The sequence below is a fragment of the Jaculus jaculus genome, chromosome X (genome assembly GCF_020740685.1).
Source record: "Jaculus jaculus isolate mJacJac1 chromosome X, mJacJac1.mat.Y.cur, whole genome shotgun sequence".
In the NCBI taxonomy this organism is placed as follows: domain Eukaryota; kingdom Metazoa; phylum Chordata; class Mammalia; order Rodentia; family Dipodidae; genus Jaculus; species Jaculus jaculus.
Window position 1 is genome coordinate 66,750,372 of NC_059125.1, and position 21,885 is coordinate 66,772,256.

The window sequence follows — 21,885 nt, forward strand, 5'->3', positions numbered from 1 at the left end:
CTCTATTCTGCTATGGAGTTCATCTAGTAAGTCTCATTGTTGGGTCATCTTGGTGTTGGTGTCTGTTAATGGTCTTTTTCCATTGAAGTAAAGATTTCCATGGTCTTTTATATAGTAACTGATTTCTTTCTTTTCTTTGAGTCAGGGTTTCACCTAATCCAGGCTGGCCTTGAACTCATGGCAATCCTTCTACCTTAACCTCCTGAGTGCTGGAATTAAAAGTACACCTGGCTAGTAACTGACTTCTTTGTTGTTGTTGTATCATGGACATTTTTAGATAATATAAAACTCTAGAGGCTAGAGAGACAGCTTGGTGGTTAAGGCAATTGGCTGCAAACTCTACCAACCTGGGTTTGATTCCCCAGTACCCATGTAAAGCCAGATGCAGTGGTATATGCATCTGGAGTTGGTTTTTGCAGTGGCTGGAGGCCCTGGTGCCCCCATTCTCTCTGTGTCTCTGTCTCTCATTTTTTTCTCTCTCTTTTCACTATCTCTCTCTGCTTGCAAATAAAAAAAAAAACTCTGGGGCTGGAGAGATGGCTTAGCAGTTAAGGCGTTTGCCTGCAGAATCAAAGGATCTCGGTTCGATTCTCCAGGACCCATGTAAGCCAGCTACATAAGGGGGCACATGCGTCTGGAGTTCATTTTCAGTGGTTAGAGGCCCTGGTGTGCCTATTCTCTCTTTCTCTCAAATAGATAAATAAACAAACAAACTCTGGATATTAGTAAAATCTTGTGTTTTTTAGAAGGCCTTTTTTTGGACAACTTTCAAGCCAGACACCACCTCATTACTGCCAAATGGAGGTAGAAGTCCATGTTCTCAGCCTCCCCTGGGGAACAAGGGTGGCCTTGTTATTGCTGAGAAGGGCAGGGTAAAAAAATAATCACCATTAGGCTTCTTCTGGTACTTTCCTGGTCAGGAAGGGTAAGGGTCTCTTGTTACTGCTTGCTGTGTGGCCTCAACTGACACTACACTAAGTGATGGTAAAGGTCTCAATATCTTACTTGGCCTTCATTGACATCACCTCGGGATCTTGCCAGAAACCGGAGGGGTGGTCAGAGGTTATGGTTTGGGAAGGGTGAAAGTCCAGGCTCTTTGCATGGTCTCCACTGACACCGTGGGGGAGGGGTAGGACTAGTTATGCTGAAAGGAGAAGAAATTCTTGGCTTCCTACTGGGTTTTCTCTGACTGAAGGCAGACATGCTGGGGCACCGTGTCACAGCTGAGTGAGTATAGAAGCCTAGGTTTCCTACTAGGCTTTTGTTCATAAAGAATAAGTTGGGTGCACTTTCTCCACAGCATTCAGCTGGAGTAGAGGTGTTACTGTCAAAAATACAGGAGGTTTGTTTTGTTAAGATGCCCCTTTCTTGGTCCTTCAGGTTGAAAAATTGGGTCTTTCTTGGAGCTTTCTTTTTCTGCTCTCACTGGCATTTCTGTATTGCTGGACTTGTTGTTCCATCCTTAAGATATATGAAGCAAAAAGAAAACCCAGGCAATTTGCTGCATGTCCACCCTTACTTGGTAGTAATGAGGTAGTAGCTGACTGGACCACTGTGGTCTGTTAAAGCACAAAGTTCCAGGCTGGAGGGATGGCTTAGCAGTTAAGGTACTTGCTGGCAAAGTCAAAGGACCCAAGTTTGATTCCTTAGGACCCACATAAGCCAGATTCGCCACGTGGTGCATATGTCTGGACTTCATCTGCATTGACTGGAGGCCCTGAAGTGCCCCCCTCAAATAAATAAATAAACAAAATTTCAAAAATTACAAATCTATATTCATGACCAGAATGAACTTTCCTTCTTTCTTCCCTTTTCTTTCCCATCTTTCTCACTCTTTCTTTTCTTCCTTTTCTCATTTCTTTCTTTTTTCTTGATTCTTTAAAAAATATTTTTACTTATTTATTTGTATATGTGCATGCCAGGGTGTCTTGCTGCTGCAGACACACTCCAGATGCATGCACCACTTTGTGTCTGACTTTATGTGGGTTCTGGGGAACTGAATCCTGGGCAAGCAGGCTAGCAAGTTTCTTTAACCACTGAGCCACCTCCTCAACCCATTTCCCTTTTTAAAAAATGCAATGAGTATCAGAACTTTTCTAGAACTCTGACAGAAAAAGCTGTGGAATTTCTATTTTTTGTTCCCCATAATTCCCTCTGCTCATATGGGACAGACAAAGGAATTTTGATATAGCAGCTGACATTGTGGGAGAGTTGGGAAGGGTAAAAAACTTCAACAGATGTGTCATCTTTCTAAATAAACTGGGGAAAATAAGAGGCGAAACCCCATAACTTTCCAAGAGGCAGAAAGCATTATTTTCAACTCACAGCTGTACTGTTTAGCAAGTGCCTAATTACTGAAATAAGCAAATGTTCTGTCCAACAGAGCCCTGGACTTTGAGTATGAACTATTTATAAATCTACCATGCACTCCTTTCATCCAGTATTCTCAGACTTCTTTTCAACTTCAGCTACTACTTCCAGGTAAGTAAGACACTTGGCTCTAAAAGGCCTGAACTTGAAAAGAACACAAAGTCTGTAATCAGCAAACAGCCCTTTCCTTCCCTCTTCTCAGCACCCATAGCTAGGGGCTTCTGTTGGGCCTGGTTAGCACAAAGTTGGAACCCTGGCCTTTTCATCTTCATCCTGGGCTGATTGGTCTTCAGGATTCCTTATATTCTATGTCTTTTTCACTCAAGTACCCAATTAGTGCCCTGGAACCTTACCCAGGGACTCAAGTAAATGTTTTTGAACTACAGGGAGACCACTTAGAAAAGAACTTGAATGTGGGACCAGATTCTTCATTTCCTAGTTGCCAAAAACGCAAGCATTCCAAGCTCTCCCTTGAGTTAAAAGAGGAACAGAGGTACTTCAAGAGCCAAATAAATTACAAGCTTTCACAAATTCTTATTATTGTGGGAAACTAAGAAGAGCTTAAATGATGGAGCAGTTGAAGTGGGGCCAAAGCTGGGTAAGAGGGACATGGGAGAAAGAGTTGGTAAGAGGGGTAATATGGGACAGAATTGGCTCTAGTCAAGAATTTTTGCTGTCTCCTAACAAGGTACGAAGTATTACAGAAGTATAACAAATAAGATTTAGAGACCTCACTCTAGGCTTGGCTATCTAACTGTTGTTCCCAATGTTAAGTGGAGAGAATGTGACCAAAGATTGGAGTGTAGGGTACTGGACATATTCTGCTGCATCTGTTCCCAGAACCTGGTGAAGAATTTAAATGTATCTGGGATAAATGAGGGTGGCTTGAATGGAATACAGAGGGCAGGAGGAGAGTATGGGGTAGGTGGCAGCTAGTTAAGGACTGTGTTTACAGTATGCTGACACATCTTGGCTAGGTGGTCAGCGCTCATTAATCAGATGACTGAATTAATCAGATTGAGCATATTTAAAAGGAGGCAATTAATATACTTCTAAGGTCAGCTGGAGCTCCAGAGGGGAGAAATGAAGCACTGTTTTTCCTTGTTGACTGAGCTGTCATAGCCTTGACCTCCAATCTATCTGTTTCTGAATAGGATAGTGATCTTCCACAAGCTTCATATTGACTGTTTCCAAGTTAAGAAGGCTCTGAATACTTTTTCTTTTTAAAAATATTTTATTTATTTATGAGAGAAAGAGAGAGAAGGAGAGGGGAATGAGAGAATGGGCACAGCAGGACCTGTTGCTGCTGCAAACAAACTCCAGATGTATATGCTATTTTGTGTATCTGACTTCATGTAGGTATTGGGGAATCAAACCCAGGCCTGAAGGCTTTGCAAATAAGTGCCTTTAACTGCTGAGCCATCTCCCCCTCAGCCTCAAATCTTTTTTTCATACTTCTTCTCGCCTACTCTGCCCTCTTATTTCTTTATTTTCATTTTTGCAGCGCTTAAGATGGAATTCAGGGCCTTGTGCATGCTAAGCAAGCATCCTACCCCTGAGCTATACCTTCAGTTTCTTTTACAATTTTCTGACATTGGTTTGAGCAACACTTTCTTCTAGCTCTCAGTTTCTTTAACTCCATTTACTCACCATCTGTCCATTATGTCTAGAATTCTACTCCAGATCTGTAGTAATCAGGTAAATAAAAAGGCCTGATCCTACTAGTGGTTCTCTCTCTCTCTCTTTCTGTTCTTTTGTTTTTAGTATATATATATATATATATATATATATATATATATACATATATATATATTTTTTTCTGGAATAGCATAGCATACAGGAAAATATTCTTTCCTGGGCATTGAATATCTAAGAAAACTCATTTATATCCTTTGATTGTCTCAAAACAGCTAACTTGGATGGACTACTGACTTTTTAAGTCTCAAAACCTTTCAAGACAATCATAGAAAATATACTAACTTGACATCCCCTTCTTTGGTCATTTAGCTTTCTATCTCTTGCTGCTATCTACTTCCATTTTTAGAGTCAACAATCTAAGGGGTAAAAAAAAAAAGTCTAGGGGTGGATTCTAGTTCCTAATCTTATAGATAGTTAGACAGAGGCCCAGGGAGATTCACATTTTAGGTATACCTGTGCCAAGTCTGAAATAACAGGGATGACTGGGCTCTATTTAATGGCCTATAGTGCACTGATTTGTCATTCATGGTTCTGGACAATGATCAGTTATCTACTCTAGCATCTAAGGTAAGATTACAGTGCTTTTTGTCCAAAACCTACCAGTGCTGGGAGAAATTACGAATTGAAGTGGTTTCCTTTGAGGAAGCTGGCCCACTACATACAGTCTCAGATTGTCAGACATTAATCTGATAGAGGGTATGGGGTATAGGAAAGAGGCAGAGGCAGACAGATAAGAGATAAGGAAACAGAACAAGAGCCCTATTAAAATCAGACAGGATCTTATTAAAGCTACAGAATCTTAAACATGAAAAGGCTCTTATGAATCATAGTGGCTTCACAGGTGAATTCCAAGCATTTAAAGAAGAAATGAAAGCAAGTCTGTACAAACTGTTCTTCTAAATAGAAGGAACACTTTCTAGATTAGTCTATAAGGCCAGTATTACCTCAATGACAAAATAAGACAAAGATATCATAAGTAAAGACAAATGTCATTGCTAAACACAGTTTAGCTGGGCATGGTGGGTCATGCTTGTAATCTCAGTACTTGGAAGAGCAAGAGAGGATCACTATGAACTCAAGGCCAGCCTGGCTATTCTCTAACCCCCAAACCCCTATGTTTTATGTAAAACAAACTAACGCTTTAGCTACTTGAACCCTACAATATTTGAAAACAATAAAACATCATAACCAAGTAGGATCTCAGCAATGTGAAGCTAGTTTAACACCAAAAAAATCAAATCAATAAGTATGTAATTTAAAATATGCAATCATGCTAATATATGAAGAAAAACCATTTGATAAATTCACTATCCATCCAAGATCCACTCTCAGTAAACTAGAAATAGAAAAGAATGTTCTCAATCTGGTAAATAACAATTATGGAAAATCTATAGCTAACAAACTTAATAGTGAAAGACAGGGGCTAGGGAAATGGCTTATTTGGTAACATGTTTGCTGTGCAAACATAATGACCTAAGTTCAGATTCCCAGCACCCACAGAAAAGCTGGGCACAGTAGGGCATGCTTTTAGTCCCAGCACTGGGGAGGCAGAGATAAAATGATCCTCAGGGCTTGTTGGTTAGCTAGTCTAGCTGAATCAGTGCCTTCAGGCTTACTGCGAGACCCTGTCTCAAAAATAAAAATGGAGAGCAGTTGAAGAAGATACTTGACATTGACCTCTGGTGTCCAAATGTACCTGCACACACATGCCTGTGCACCCATGCATATGCTTATGGGTCCAAGGATTCAATATTATTAAAATGTCAATTCTGAAATTATCTTATGGATACAATGTGATTACAATTAAAATTCTAGTAAAGCTGATGTTTTTTTTTTTTTTGAGATGGGGTCTCATTCTAGTCCAGGCTGACCTGGAATTCACTATGTAATCTCAGGGTGGCCTTGAACTCACAGTGATCCTCTACCTCAGTCTCCTGAGTGCTGGGATTAAAGGCGTGAACCATGATGCCTGGCTCTGATAGTTGTTTTTTTATTTTTTTGAGGCAAGTCCAATAGATTGGCCTTTTTAAAATGTGTGACAGTGAGAGAGAGAGAAAGAATTGGTGAGCAAGGGCCTCCAGCCACTGAAATCTAACTCCAGTCATGTGCACCCCCTTATGTGCATGTGGGACCTTGTGCACTTGCATCAATGTGTGTCTGCCTTACATGGGACTTGGAGAGTTGAACCTGAGTCCTTAGGTTTCACAGGCAAGCTCCTTAACTGCTAAACCATGTCTTAGCCTGTTTTTCTTTTTAATTTTTGATGTATGTATGTGTGGTATATGTATAGTGTGTGTGTGTGTGTGTGTGTGTGTGTGTGTGTGTACTGTGTGCCCACATGTGGAGGAGAGAGAAGAACATCAGAAATCTTCCTCTATCACTCTTCTATGCTGTCTCATTGAGATAGGGTCTCTCACTGAATCTGGACATGCCCTCTCTTTTCTTGGTCAGACTGACCAGCCAAGCCCCAGTGATTTTCCTGTCTCCACTCTCCATGGGACTGGGGTGCAGGTGTTCATGGCCACACAAAGATCTGTACGTGGGTTCTGGGCACCAAATTCAGGCCATCTCAGGCCTTCATGCTGTATGGTAAGTGCTCTTACCCAGTGAGTTATTCCTACAGCCCGGTGATTATTTTTTAGAACTTACCAAGCTGATTTTCAAATTTATGTTCAAATGATAATGACATATAATTGATAGAATATTTTATGAGACAGTGTCTTTCTAAGTAGTCCAGGTTGGCATTAAACTCCTGATCCTTCTGCCTCAGCCTCTTGAGTGCTTGGATGATTGGTGTGCACCACCATACATGGCTGTGAAAATAATTTTGACAAAATTGCAACACTTATTTCGACATTATAGTTATATATCAATCAAGAAAATGTATTATTGGTATGCATACACACATATGAATAAAGATTCATATACAGGAACAGAGACCAGAAATGTGCATATATATATATATACATATACATACATATATATATGTATATATATAAAATAAAAATTACCATAATAATATATATATATAATGCTCGTTGATTGTGTGTATGTATGTGAGTATATATGCCTATTCATGGACATGGGCATGGAGGGCAGAGGACAAACTTGGTTATTGTTTCTCAGAAATGTCACACGCCTTTTTAAAAAGACAGGGTCTTTCAGTGACCTAGAATTTGTCTAATGAGGCCAGGTTGGCTGGCCAGTGAACCCTAGCGATTCACTTGTCTCTGCCCATTCCAGCTTTTTGTTATGTGTGTTCTGGAATCAAACTCAGGTTCTTATGTTTGCAAGGCAAGCACTTTACTATCTGACCTATCTCTCCAGCCGAGTGGTTGATTTTCTTTTGGACTAAAGTGCCAAGACAATTCAGTAGAGGAAGAATACTTTTATTCTACAGCTTAATGCAGGACCAATTGGGTGTCCACATTGAAAAGAATGAAGTTACTGGGTGTGGTGGTGCATGCCTTTAATCCCAGAACTTAGGAGGCAGAGGTAGGAAGATTGCCATGAGTTCGAGGCCACCCTGAGACTACATAGTGAATTCCAGGTTAGCCTGGGCTAGAGTGAGACCCTAACTAGAAAAACCAGAAAAAAAAAAGAGAAAAGAATGAAGTTAACTGTCTATCTTACATAATATTCTAAATTTCACTCCAATAGTTCATAGATGTAAATTTGAGAACTAAAACTGTACAATATATAAGAAAGCAGAAGATCTTGGCTTAAACAATGAGTCTTAAGGAAGACACAAGGAACATAAAGCATAGAAGTACATGAAATTGGAGCTGGCGAGCTATGCATGGTAGATAAAGTGATTACCTCACAAGCATGTGCGTTGAAACGTTTGGAATCCCAGCCATGCCTACAGATGAGAAGGGAGGCAGAGACAGGAAAATCTACCAGAAGCTCAGGAGCCAGCTAGCTTAGGGAAATCAGCAGTATACAATGTGAGGCCCTGCTTCAAAAGAGATGTAAGGTGGTGCCAACACTCGAAAGTTATTCTCTAACCTCCACATGTGGGCTATGACATGTCCACCCACACTTACACACATGAGCACACACACAACGCACATCAAAAATAAAAGCATAAACACATGAAATAAAACATGTGGGAAATTGACTTCATAAAGTTTAAAAATTTATTCTTCAAAGATAATTTTATGAGAATTAAAACACCACAGACTGGGAGTATTTGCTAGTCATATTTGTGAAAAATGAATCATAGCCCATATGAGTTTGTGTATGCATGCCCTCAAAACTCAAGAATTGAAAAATAAAGAACCAAATTAAAAATTTAACCAAATTAAAATTACAGGTGGTATGCACCTGTAATTCTAGCACTTGGGAAGTTGAAGCAGAAAAAATACCATGAGTTAAAGGGTAACATAAGCTATATACGTTTCAGGCCAGCCTGGGCTATACCATACACTTATCAGAACATCTAAAAATTTTAAAAACTGACCAAATGTAAACTGGGCATGGTGGTGCACACCTTTAATCTCAGCACTTGGGAGGCAGAGGTAGGTGGATCACCATGAGTTTGAGGCCACCCTAAGACTAGATAGTGAGTTCCAGGTCAGCCTGGAACTAGAGTGAGACCCTACCTTGAAAACCTAAAAATAAAAATAAAAAATAATTCGAGGCCACCTTGAGACTACAGAGTTAATTCCAGGTCAGCCTGAGCCAGAGTGAGACCCTACCTTGAAAAAAAAAAATTAAATAAATAATAAAAAACCCTTACCAAATGTGGATGAGGATTTGGTATAACTGAGACCATCAGCTCCATTTGCATGGGTACTGTGCAGCCACTTTGGAAGTTCCCAAATGGATAACCATAGACCCAGGAATCCAATAGAAATGAAAGCATATGTCCACATCAAGACTTATATATGAAACTGGATGTTGTAGCTCAAATCTGTAATTTCAGCACTTGGGAGGCTGAGGCAAGAGGAACTGGATTGGTATGAATATGAGGTCTACCTGGGCTACAAAGTGAGACACTGTCAAGGGGGGAGGGACTTGAACATTACAACTATATTTTATTTCTATTTATTTATTTATGAGAGATAGAGAAAGAATGGGTGCACCAGAACCTCTAGCCACTGCAAACAAACTTCAGATGCATGCGCCAACCATGTACATTTGGTTTACTTGGGTTCTGGGGAATCCACCCGTGTCCTTAGACTTTGCAAGCAAGCACCTTAACTGCTAAGCCATCTCTCCAGTCCACAGCTGTATTTGTAATAGTAACAAACAAACAAACAAACAAAACAAAACTAGAAACAACTCAAATGTACATCAAAATGTAGATGGGTAAATGAATTGTGGTATATCCATACCAATAACTACTACTCAGCAACAAAAACAGAGTGCAGCAACATGGATGAATCTGAAAACAATTCTGGTGGTGAAGGAAAGCAAAGTAAAAAAATTGCCTACATTTTAATTCTACTTATGTAACGTTCTAGAACATGCAAAATAATCTGAAGTGATACAAGGAAGGGTAGTGGTTGCTTGTAGTTGAGGAGAGGACTTTTGAAAGTGACACGCATGCATATCATCTTGATTGTAATGATGCCACAATGTATATATGCACAGAATCTTATTTTGTGTACTGTGTTTTTTTTTAAAATTTATTTGTGTGTGTGTGTGTGCACACGCACACACATGTATGTGCCAGCACCTTTTGCTACTGCACATGAATGCCAAATCCACATACTACTTTGTATCTGGCTTTATGTGGGTGCTAAGGAATTGAACCTGGGCATGTAGGCTTTGCAAGCAAGCAATTTTAATCACTGAGCCATTGTCCCAGTGCCATATGGTATACTTTAAATATGGACTGTTGGGCTGGAGAGATGGCTTAGCGGTTAAGCGCTTGCCTGTGAAGCCTAAGGACCCCGGTTCGAGGCTCGGTTCCCCAGGTCCCATGTTAGCCAGATGCACAAGGGGGCGCATGGAAGCCCTGGCTCGCCCATTCTCTCTCTCTCTCTCCCTCTATCTGTCTTTCTCTCTGTGTCTGTCGCTCTCAAATAAATAAATAAAAATTTAAAAAAAATAAATAAAAAATAAATATGGACTGTTTATTATATGTCAATTTTGCTTCCAGAAAGCTGTTTTTAAAATATAATAACAGAGAATGTAGGGAAATGCATTCACAATTTCAATCACTTGGTGGAAAATATTTTGACTTGATATGTATTTTTCTAGACTTAAAAAAATTATTTTAGCTGGGCATGGTGGTGCACACCTTTAATCCCAGCACTCGGGAGGCAGAGGTAGGAGGATCACAGTGAGTTCGAGGCTACCTTGAGAGTACATAGTGAATTCCAGGTCAGCCTAGGCTACAGCGAGACCCTACCTCGAAAAAACAAAAAAAAAATTATTTATTTTTTCATTAGAGAGAGAATGGGCATTCCAGGGCCTATAGCCACTGAAAACAAACTCCAGACACATGTGCCACCTTGTGTATCCAGCTTACATGGGTACTGGGGAATCGAACCTGGGTCCTTAGGCTTCACAGGCAAGCACTTTAACTGCTAAGCCATCTTTCCAGTCCTCTTCTAGACTTTTATTCATATATAAATGCATCGCTTTCTTAAGGACAGCATATGCATGACAATATTACTTATAACCTTGAAAATTACCCATGTAAAAAATTACCCATGTTTTAGAAATCTCAGCATAATAATAAAATTCCATACACCCTTTCCAATGGAAGGAAGAAAAGAAGAAAGGATGAAAGAAAGGAAGGTAGGAAAGGAGGGAGGAAGGGAGGGAGGGAGGGAGGGAGGGAGGGAGGGAGGGAGGGAGGAAGGAAGGAAGGAAGGAAGGAAGGAAGGAAGGAAGGAAGAAGGAAGGAAGGGAGAAAGGGCAGGGACAGGGAAGAGGAAGAGGAAGGTAGGGAAAAGAAAAGGAAAAGAAAGGAAGGAGAGAGTCAGGGAGCAAGAGACCCTTCTTGGAGAGGGAACTATTAATACATGAAGCAACATGGATGAATACCAAAATAGTTATGTTGAATGAAAGAAGCCAAACAATGCCCAAAATATATACTGTATTGTATAATTATAGCTGTGTACATCCTCAGAAATGCAGAGCAATCCATAGTGATAGAAAGTACATAAATGGTTGTCTTATGGTAAGAAGGATCAAGGAATAAGGTAGGAGGAAGGAATTATAAAAACTGTGAGGAGATTTTGTAGGGTGATGCATGACTATGACCTTGATTGATAGTTTTCAGTGTGTGTACAGATGTGAAAATTCACCAAATTATATACTTGAAATATGTATGGTCTGTTATATGTTAATATTTTTCTCAATAAAGGGTTGAAGAAAACCTCAAAATTATAAATGATGAAATTGAGGTTCATAAGGACACAAACTACTTAAGGAAAGACAACAAATTCATTACTAAACCAAGATTAAAATGTTCACCTTTAGACTCCTAATCCAGTGTTCCATTCACTACAGTACAGTGCCTGATGGGCCTTTAGTAAGATACTGTTCTCCTCAGATCTTCTCATCCCTTATCCCATCTTCTCAGTCTCTCTCACTTGGGGATCATGAGCAAATCCCTGATAGTTCCCTACCCCTGCTCCAGGCCTGTTTTTCTCTCTCTGCCCACTTGGCCATTCATTTCTTTGACTTCTTTATCCTTAGGTATTAACCAAATGCTGAGTTGCCTGCCAGGCAAGCTTGCCTGCCTCTAGTGTGCTCTTCCAGTGTTAATTTAGGCGTTGGCTCTATGGTCTTGGCACTCCTAGACTCTAGGGCAGTCTCCCTTCTTGGATCCATCTCAAGGTCTCCACAGTGCTACTCCCACATTCCCTGGTCCATACCACTAGGCAGCTAGAGGCATTCAGCAAAGGCTGATTAATGATCCTCCTGCAGTTTACAGATGATGACACAAGGCCCACAGACTTCTCATGGCAGGATACAGATAGGTCTCAGGATTTCTCTAGCACCATACTCCTTTCACTCCCTGTCTGGATTTTTTTTCCATTTTAGCATCCCTGCCTTGTAATCTCTAAGTGCTGGCCTGGAAGTCTTATTCTGAGTAGAGTCCTGTGAGGTTAGGAAAAGAAAACTTGAGTCCATGGTCCAGGAGTAAGTGTGCGTTAGGACTGGCCTGGACAGTGGTGCTTATCTACCACTAGCTGCTTCCTACCAGGCTAGGAAATCTCCATACCCTCCATGGAAATATGGTCCCTCCAATGCTTTACCCAACCACCAGAGAAGAAGTATATATCCAGTTTCCTAAGCTCTGCATTAGGGTTTGAATATGCCATGTCAATAAGCTCCTGATCAGAATACTTGTTCCAGTAGTGGTTCTGGAAACTTAGGAGTTGAAGCCAAGCTGGAAGAAGTAGGGTATTAGCAGCAGGCCCTTGGCGGGGGAGGGGGGGATCACTCTCTGCTTCCTGGCCTATCATGATATGAACTGAGCTGTTCTACCATGCCTTCCCTGCCATGATGGACTGAACTCTCAGAAACTACAAGCTAAATGAGGCTTTTCCTTCCTTACCTTGTTTCTGTCAGGCATTCCAGGCATTCTATCATAGCAATGAAAAAGAAATACAATCTGCTTTTAGGATGCATCATTGCCATTGCAGAGCCAAAATGATGAGAAATAAATATCAAAATGATGATTCTCTTAATATCCTAAGTCTTTAACTGGATTGAGCTTTGCACTTATCTTTTAGGACTTCTTTTTAGCTAAGGAGGCAGCCAGCTTTAGTAGCTGCTTCTAGTAGTTACCTGAAAGGGAGAGTTGATTATTTTCTTTCTATAATCAGCTCTCCCTATGCTTGTAGTCCAGCAACCAGGGATGGTAGCCTTGGACAGATGACAAGGTATTCAATTTAGGGAAGACAGGCTGCCCAGATGGATATGACTGATCCTCAGAGCCATGCCCAAGAGTTAGGGCCTGCTGCTATGACTTCATGACATATCAAAGCCCAGGGGAAATCACAAGAGGTCACCTAGGCCATATTTCTGCCTCTCAGAGGAATCTGCTAACAAGGCCTTACGGTTCTTGGATTACTTGTTAGAGCAGAGGGATAGAGCTATTGGAAAGAAGACACTGGGGATGGGAAAAATATGAGCCAAGCTCACTTAATCTAAAATGCCTCTCCCAGGGATACTGCCCCTTTATGGGAAAACTGAGGGAAAGAGCAGAGGAAGGTAATCAGTAGTCCCTTTAAGCCAGAAGATATCACAGTGGTTAGCAACTTGTTACCCAGCTGGCAGTTTTCTTAAGCTTCATGCTGGCCCTCCTGGAACTAGACTGTGACTTGTAGCACTTCAAGAGTGTTCATTTTTCTATAACGTTTATATAATATTTAGGATGCAAGCTCTGGAGTCAGACAGACATGAGTTGTTGTTTTTTTTTTAATTTGTTGGTTTGTTGGGATTTGGTACAAGAATGGGAACTCAGGGTCTTGTTTATATTAAGCATGCACTCTGCCATTGAGGTTTACTCATGTACATGGGTTTAGAACAAGGTCTATTTACTTACTGTTTGACCTTGAGCAATTAACTTCATATATTTTATCAGTTTCCTCATCTAGAAAGTGAACTTTATAAAAGTAACAACTAGAGGCTTGGAAGATGGCTCAGCTATTAAAGGTGCTTACTTGCGAAGTCTGCCAGCCTGAGTTCAATTTCCAATGTAAGCAAGAGAGAGAAAGTGGCGCAAGTGGTTTGTTTTTATTTGCAATGGCTGGAGGCCCTGATGTGTCTCCCCCAACTCATACATGAGCAAATAAATAAAAATTAAAAGAGTAACAACTAAATAAGTATTTTGTGAAGATTAAGTCATGTAAGGGATTAGACATGTAGAAATTAGATATTATCCTGAGTTAAGCAGATAAGGATAGTCAATCACCCAAGGCTGCAAGTGCAAAGGAACTTGTCTCCCTCCAAAGACACCTCCTTTAGCTAGCCCAGGTTTGTTGAACAGCTGTTAGGTAACAAAGTTAATGACTGTTCAGAGCAGTGCATACTCACAGCACTGTGTAGGCTTCAACACATCCACAAACCTGAAATATGGAAGCATGACCTTCAGCAGGCAAACAAAATGAAGCCAGGACCTAGCCTGAGCACTAGCTGCTTGTGGTGAGAAATGCCTTGGGAATAGGGGTAGAGGCGGTCGAGTTCCAGAGGGATGAGGTGAAAGCTGAAAACCTTTCCTCTAGTTCAGTCTGCCAGGAAGAGCAAGTGATCATAATGGCAGGATGAGTAAGGGGTGGGAGAGAAAGGCAGTTAACACCACCACTGAGGTAGCCAGAATCCAGAGATTCAAACCTCTTGGCAACAAAGGGGAAGGTCCTGACATCTTCACATCTTTACTGGTATGTACTACCTCATCTGACTTTCAGTTTGGATCATACACATCTTGCAAAGGTTCATGTGTTGGTGGCTTGATCTCCCGAGTGGCACTACTGGAAAGTGATTAGAATCTTTAAAAAAGAGATGTGGTCTATGGGAAGTCTTTGGGTCATTTGGTGCATGTCCCCTTGAGGGAGGATGGTGGGATCCCAAGCCTTTCCTCTTCCTCCCTCTTTTCTTTTTCACTTGCTGTCCATGAGGGAAGTAGTTTTGCTGTGTCACACACTTGCCCACCATGATATGGTGTCACTCCATGTGTCCTGCCAATACGGCCAATCCATGATGGTTAGAAATCTCCAAAACTATGCAATAAATTTCTCTTTATATGTTTACCATGTCAGTTTTTTTTTAATAGTGGAAAGCTGATCAACAGTAGACTAGATCACATGGTTATAAGTAGTACAGCTGGGACTCCAATCCAAGTTCTGACTGACATTAAAACCATACTCTTAGCTATTATGCTGTGTGTACTCTGTCTTGCAAGGGAAGAAATTGGGGCTAGTGAGGTTACGTGACTTGCCTGAAACAAGCTAATACTAGAAGTAGGCTTCATTTTGGGTCCTCTGACCTCCCTGTCTCATGTTTACTTTTCCTATTCACAGCTGTGTTATTAAGGGCATGCCATGACATCAGAATTCCAGAGTATTTAAACTTGTAAGCATGCCATCTTCCAGCAAGGATAGAGATTAATGTTTCATGATTTATGATACATACAGATACAGAGAAGGCAAGCATCTTTTACTCCAGGCTCCCTGCTGTACCAGGGTCAGAGAAATTCCTCGAAATTCTTAACTCTCAAGTCTGGGCTTGTTTCTCTTGATATCTATACATGTGCCCACAGGGCAGCAAAGAAAGCATGTGGGTCCAAAGAAAATTAGACAAAGGAAACCCAGTCTACCCCCTTTTAATTGGGTCTGTTGAGGCTTCCAGGCAAGGACTAAAGGAATTGACACGGAAATGAGATGACTGAAGGGAAGGTCAGGAGCCTGCAGGGATAGGACAAGAAAGGCTTGAAAAATCATATAATTTGGGTAGAGGTCAAGGGAAGGTAATGTAAGGGTCTTGAAGGCTTGACATGTCTTTCTGTAAGGCTTTATGAGGTTGTGGGGGGGGGGTGAAGGCAGGAACACAAGCTGAGTTGTAAACACATTGCCATCCTAGCCCTCAGCTATGAAACTGATGCTGCCAGGATTGGGGCCTATGCTCAGGGCTGCGGTGGGTATAGAGCAATGCAAGCGAAGGACTTGGCCTGTGTGAGTAGAAGGCTGATGCACATATGAAGGGTGCTTGCTCAGTGATCTGAAATGCCAGCCTGAAGACCATGCTTGGCTGGCTGAATCTGCACCACCCATGTACTTCAAGGGTACCACCAAGTTTGGTAGTTCTAAATTGGATCAACTAGTGTTGTCTACTGTGAGGGTCCCTTATAGGGACTGGGGAGAGCAGAAGGAAGAGATCAGAAAGACCATTTGACTAGAGCTGTCATCTAGAAGAGGTCCATTGTAGACCTTATTAATCCTGTAATATTTTGTGAAAGACATATATTGCATTGCATTTCTTTCTGTGTATTAGAATGTTTAGTTGTTAGGGATACATCTCAAGTACAAAAACTTTTGTTGTTTGAGACAGGTTCTTCTTATGTAGTCCAGGCTGACACAGGTGATCCTTCTCCCTCAGCCTCATGAACGCTGGGATTATATGTTCAGAGAGCTGTGAATGATGACAGCATTTAGAAAAGGACATGAGTCTTTAGGTACTGGAGACACTATACAAGTCCCAAGTGGACCACTAAATATGATAACGGTAACTGAATTTGTTCATCTAACCATTGTAATATTACAATACCACAGACTAAACAGGTTTTAAGGAAAAGGTTTCTGGCTCGCAATTCTGTAGGCTTGAGGTCCAAGAGGGATAGGCTTCATTACTTTAGCCATTTGGTGATGGCCCTCTCGCTAGCAGAGTCCTGAGATGATATTGGGCATCACATGGCAAGAATCAGTGAGTGAGTGTATGTTTGTCTCTTCTTGCTTCTCTCTCTCTCTCTTTCTCTCTTTAATATTTTATTTATTTATTTATTTATTTTTGGTTTTTTGAGGTAGGGTCTCACCCCTGCCCAGGATGACCCAGAATTCACTATGTAGTCTCAGGGTGGCCTCAAACTCACAGCAATACTCCTACTTCTGCCTGCCAAGTGCTGGGATTAAAGGCATGTGCCACCACGTCTGGCCTTCTGTATCTACTTATAAAGCCAACAGGATGCAGTCATGAGGGCTTCATCTTGATGAGTTTATCTAATCCTAACCCCTCTAAAGTGTCCCACCCCTAAGAACCACAAATTAAAGTTCTACCTTCTTACTGCTTTACAGTGGGAATTAAAAATCAACACATGAAGACTTGAGGACATATTCAGACCATACCCAAACCATGGCAGTGGCTATTGTGTACAGGAAGTTATTAAGGTGAGATCAGAAGCCACACTGACAAGACTGGTGTCAGATGTTTTTAGGGAAAGTAAGAGAGAGCCTGGTTTGAGGGTCCATCAGTGGGAGCCGAGATAAGACTGAATCACAAATGTAAGATTTGGGAATAATGACATTTAGAGCTAGATCAGCATCTTCATTTTACACGTGGAGAAACCAAGGTTTGGGGAGATAAAAGTGCATAATTCAAAGTCACTAATTTGTAGTGCCAAAACCCAGGGTAACATACTTTGTTCTTCTATTATGCAAAGACTTATATTAAAGAGATAAGATTCTGGCTGTAGGTTCAGGGAGGAGAGAGCTAAGAATGACAGCCAGCAGTTTAGGTTGGCACCGGCATCCCAGGTAGTACATGAATACAGGATCCCTAAATAACCCCTGGGCCTTACTCACCCTTTGGGAGGCAGACAGGATCTGGGAGAACCCTTTGAAAATAGCCATTGAGGCCTTCTGCCCTCAGGCCTGAGGCTCAAGTATTTAGAAGACTCCCAGGGACCCTTCAATGCAGTGGCCATGGGTGGATTTAGGCTCTGGGGAAGGATGCCCAGCTAGTAGGTTTTGTTGGTGCATCTAACATTAGTAATATTCAGGCTGCCAAGCTCCCATTGTAGCCTTTTGCATTCTTATATATGAGTGGTATTCCCCAGAGGACAGGGTGGTGGTGGTGGTGGGGTGGGTGGGTGGAGAAGAAGCTAGCAAGTACCAAGGTGAAGAGCTGAAGTTGTTTGTTGAGACATGTGTTCTTTGGAGGAGGTGAGATCCATTCCAAGACAAAGTCCTCCAGAAAGTAAAATATTTTACATAAAAGACTAATTATGGGTTTGAGTTTGGGGTTTAGTAGGAAAGAATATGCCTCTGTTCAGGATGAAGTTGGCAAACTGTGTTGCCAAGCTGCAGAAGGGAACAAATGAGATAGCGGATGACAGGGCAGAGTGAGAAATGGTTGTCAGAACCCCCAGCAGTCTTCCCTACTTAGGGGGAAACAGTTTTATAAAATTGGTTTTCCTAGAGACTTAAACCAGACCAATTCAGAGTAGAGGTAGGGCCTACCAAGGATGACAATAGCAGCATCAGGTCTTGCCCCTTGTCCCTACCTGCTCAAGGGCTATAGCTGCCCCCTCTTCACTGTCCCCACTCAACTGGCTTATATTATTAGCAGCTGCCAATAGAAAGGTTCCTTCCTTCCTTCCTTCTTTCTTTCTTTCTTCTTCTTTTTATTTTTTGCTTTTTTCAAGGTAAGGTCTCAATCTGGCCCAGGCTGACTTGGAATTCACTATGTAGTCTCAGGGTGGCCTCAAACTCTCACAATCCTCCTACATCTGCCTCCTGAGTGCTGGGATTGAAGGCATGTGTCACCATGCCCAGCTAGAAAGGTTCTTTACTGTGCTTACTTCAGCAATGCATATACTAAACCTGGAATAATACAGAGAAGGTTAGCATGGCCTCTGTATGAGGATGACATGCAAATTCATGAAGAGTTCCATATTTGGGGGGATGGGAAGATGTCTTAGTAGATAAAGCACTTGTACAAGTGTGATGACCTGAGTTCAAATCCCTAGCACAAACATAAAGCTGGAAGCCATAATGGGTGTCTGTCATCTCAACCTTTCTGCAACAAGATAGGCGAACACAGGAATTTTCCAGGAGCCTGAGGGCCAGCTAGCCTGGAGAATGCAGCTTTGAACAACAGACCCTGCCTCAGACAATGTGGAAGGCAAGGACCAACACTCAAAAGTTGACCTTTGACCTCAACATGTGTGCTGTGGCATATGCATGCCCACATTCTCTCTTTCACACACACATAGACACCAGAAAATGGCTCTTTGCCACTAGGCCTGGGAACAGCATCCCTATGCTCTTTCACCTTAGGCTGCTTGCTCTCTGCATTGCCTTCCAACCTTAGGGAAATGGCATCCCAAACAAGACACATAGAGGCCAAGCAAACTGTTCTGCCTGCTCTGTCTAGTGGCAGTTGGGTGTGGAGATGCTCAACAACAATGTGTCAGTTGAGGTCTCCATTGAAGTGCTAACAAAGTAACTCTGAAGGCTAGTTTTGCCACTAAGTTTCTGCATGCTTTCAGGTAACTAAATGCCTTCAAACTTACTTCCTTACTGTGAAAAATAGGGGAAATAGTCATGTTACAGACTTATTGTAATGCATGTGAAGATATAGTAAGAAAAGAAACACATAATTTATTATCTAAACCTTGCAATTTTTTAAAAGAAAATTCAAGTTTAATAATTAGAATAGGACAATAGTCATAAACTGACACTTCCAGTTATTCTATTTTTAAAGGCTACTTAAGATTAAGGAAACCTGAGGTGGCTGTGGAATTTGGTGCAAATGGCCTTACTTCTCTACAATTAATTCTATCCATCTGTGAAAAATAGTAAATAGAGCTGGGCATGGTGGCACACACCTTTAATCCCCGCACTCAGGAGGCAGAGGTGGCAGGATCGCTAGCCTGGGCTAGAGTGAGACCCTACCTTGAAAAACCAAAAAAAAAAAAAAAAAAGTAAATAGAATGCAAAGGGTAAGTTGAGAATAAAATTACTGAAGTCGAGGTAGGGCAGGTGGTACAGGCTTGTACTCCCAGCTGCACTGGAATCCAAGGCAGGACGAACATAAGTTCAAGTCGAGCCTGTGCAATTTAGCAATACCTTGACTCAAAATAAAAAAAAAAATATTAGAGAAGGGGATGATAATATAGCTCAAGAGACTATTTGTCCTAGCTTGAAGGAGGCACCAAGTGCAATCCCCAGTACTCTAAAAATGAATAAATGAAAGTTTATAATTGTTGCATTGAGAATCATCAAGAATGAGTAAAATGAGGGTTGCCAACTTCCAAGTCCTGATAAAAGGATATATACTGATGTTCTCTAGTCCTTAGCTTTCAGCACTGAGAAAGATGAGCCTAAGTGCTCACTTGTATTGTTTCTCATTCATATGCAGCTAGTCACGCAACAGAAAAGAGATGCATTTTCCATGGGGTAAGGAAGAGCTCAACAGCAAATTGATGGCATTTGGATAGATGGGGAGAGGGCAGTAATCATGCTTGAGACTCAAGGATCCATCCACTGATCTTCTAAGAAAACAAACATACCCCAACAATTTAGTATTTATAAACCAGCCTGCAAAAGATGAAGCCTGGGAACTGAATAACGGCACCGACCATAATGGTGCTGACCTGGCAGGTAAAAGAAGGCGTTTCCTTAGATTGCCCTTGAAGGATGCACATAAGCAACTTTGTGAACATCTCTGTGTGTCACGGAGCTCAGTGAATACTAAATCCACAGACAGGCTCCATGACACAGGGAGAGAAGATGAAGGGTTGGACAAATTTGCCCGTGTTTGATTGTGTTCATTGTCTCGGTCAAAGGAAGCCAAATCACAGTGCTTAGACGGGTTTGAGGAAGGAAACATTCTAGGACTCTGCATGAGCTGGGGGAGAAAACATAGCTTTTTTCCCCACCTTTTCCCAGAACGACTAACCTTGTACTATATTTTCAGGCCTCTAAGCACATACTTCACATCACTAAAGTCAGTAAGAGAAAGGATTTAGGCAACATCTGGGGCCAGGAGCGTGGCTCAGTGGTGGAACACTTGCCTAGTTCACACAATCAGTCCTCAATATTGCAAAGAAAAAGTGGATAAGAGGAGAGGAAGGAAGAAGTGGGGAGGGGAGGGGAAGGGAGGGAAGGAGAGGCAAGGAGAGAAGAAACATGCAACTTAAGTTGCCAAAGTCCTCACAGTGATGACTGCTTGGAAAAGACATGGTGTAAAGAAGGGGAGCCGTGGCTTGTGCCCAAACCCCAGGAGCTTCCCAGTTCGTGCTGACATGATCATCCCTGTAGGTGGTCCACATCCTCACCTTAAGAGGGGAGACCAACTGTTCCCCAAAGCTACCTTTCCTGGCCAAGCAGAACTGACTTCCTTCAGAAACTGCCACAGTCAGGACAGTGTCAGCAGCACAGGGCTGTCCCAGAATCTTTCCTTTCTTTCTTTTTTATTTCTTTTTTCCTTTTCTTTCTTTCTTTCCTTTTCTTTCCTTTCCTTTCCTTTCCTTTCCTTTCCTTTCCTTTCCTTTCCTTTCCTTTCCTTTCCTTTCCTTTCCTTTCCTTTCCTTTCCTTTCCTTTCCTTTCCTTTCCTTTTCTTTTCTTTTCTTTTCTTTTCTTTTCTTTTCATTGGAGGCAGGATCTCACTCTAGCCAAGGCCGACATAGAATTCACTATGTAGTCTCAGGCTGGCCTCAAGTTTACAGTGAGCCTCTTAACTCAGCCTTCGCAGTGCTTGGATTAAAAGTGCAGCGTCTGAAGGCCCTGGCGCACCCATTTGCTCTCTATCTACCTCTGTCTCAAATAAATTTAAAAAGAATAGAACTTTTTTCCTTATTTTTTGTTAAAGTATGTGCCATTATGCCCGGCTGTCACAGAATCTTGACATGAGCTTGTCTGCCTGTCTGAGTTCATGCTAGCTCTGGCCTTTCTTTAGCCTGGAAGACAAACTCAAATGGAATAGGCTCCGTAGCCAGCCTGCAAGCTCTGAGAGGATGCACCACTGGATTCTTGTGCTGTGCAGGTCTCAGGAATTTCGCTGCCATTGGAAGAAACCATATCATGCTTCCAGGAACTCAGGGATTGTTTCAGGTTGTGGGGCCAAGCTAGAGTGTTGGAGACGAGGAGATGAGCCAAAAAAAAAAAAAAAAAAAAAATCAAACTCCATGGTTCTGTTTCCAATGTTCTCTGGGTAATTTGTACCCACACAGGTATCTGAACTAATCAAAGATGTTTTCACACAGGTGCTAAGACCTTATACTGTCTTACTTGTTTTCTAGGTTAAATAAGTTAAGTTTGTAAATCAACTGGTACTGTTTTCAAGACTGATAACAGGTTCTGCCTATACTTATAAATGTTAGATATTTAAAATGGGAGATGTGCCTACTT

The 21,885-nt window shown here is 41.6% G+C and overlaps 1 protein-coding gene and 1 non-coding gene across 2 annotated transcripts in view; one reads left to right on the top strand and one right to left on the bottom strand.

Annotated features, from left to right (window-relative positions):
• Positions 1-21,885, bottom strand: part of Slc16a2 (solute carrier family 16 member 2) — a 134,146-nt gene that overhangs the window by 20,066 nt on the left and 92,195 nt on the right. The window lies entirely within an intron of this gene.
• Positions 18,326-18,430, top strand: LOC123456867. Its single transcript, XR_006634740.1, has one exon. It is a non-coding gene; the product is annotated as a U6 spliceosomal RNA (small nuclear RNA).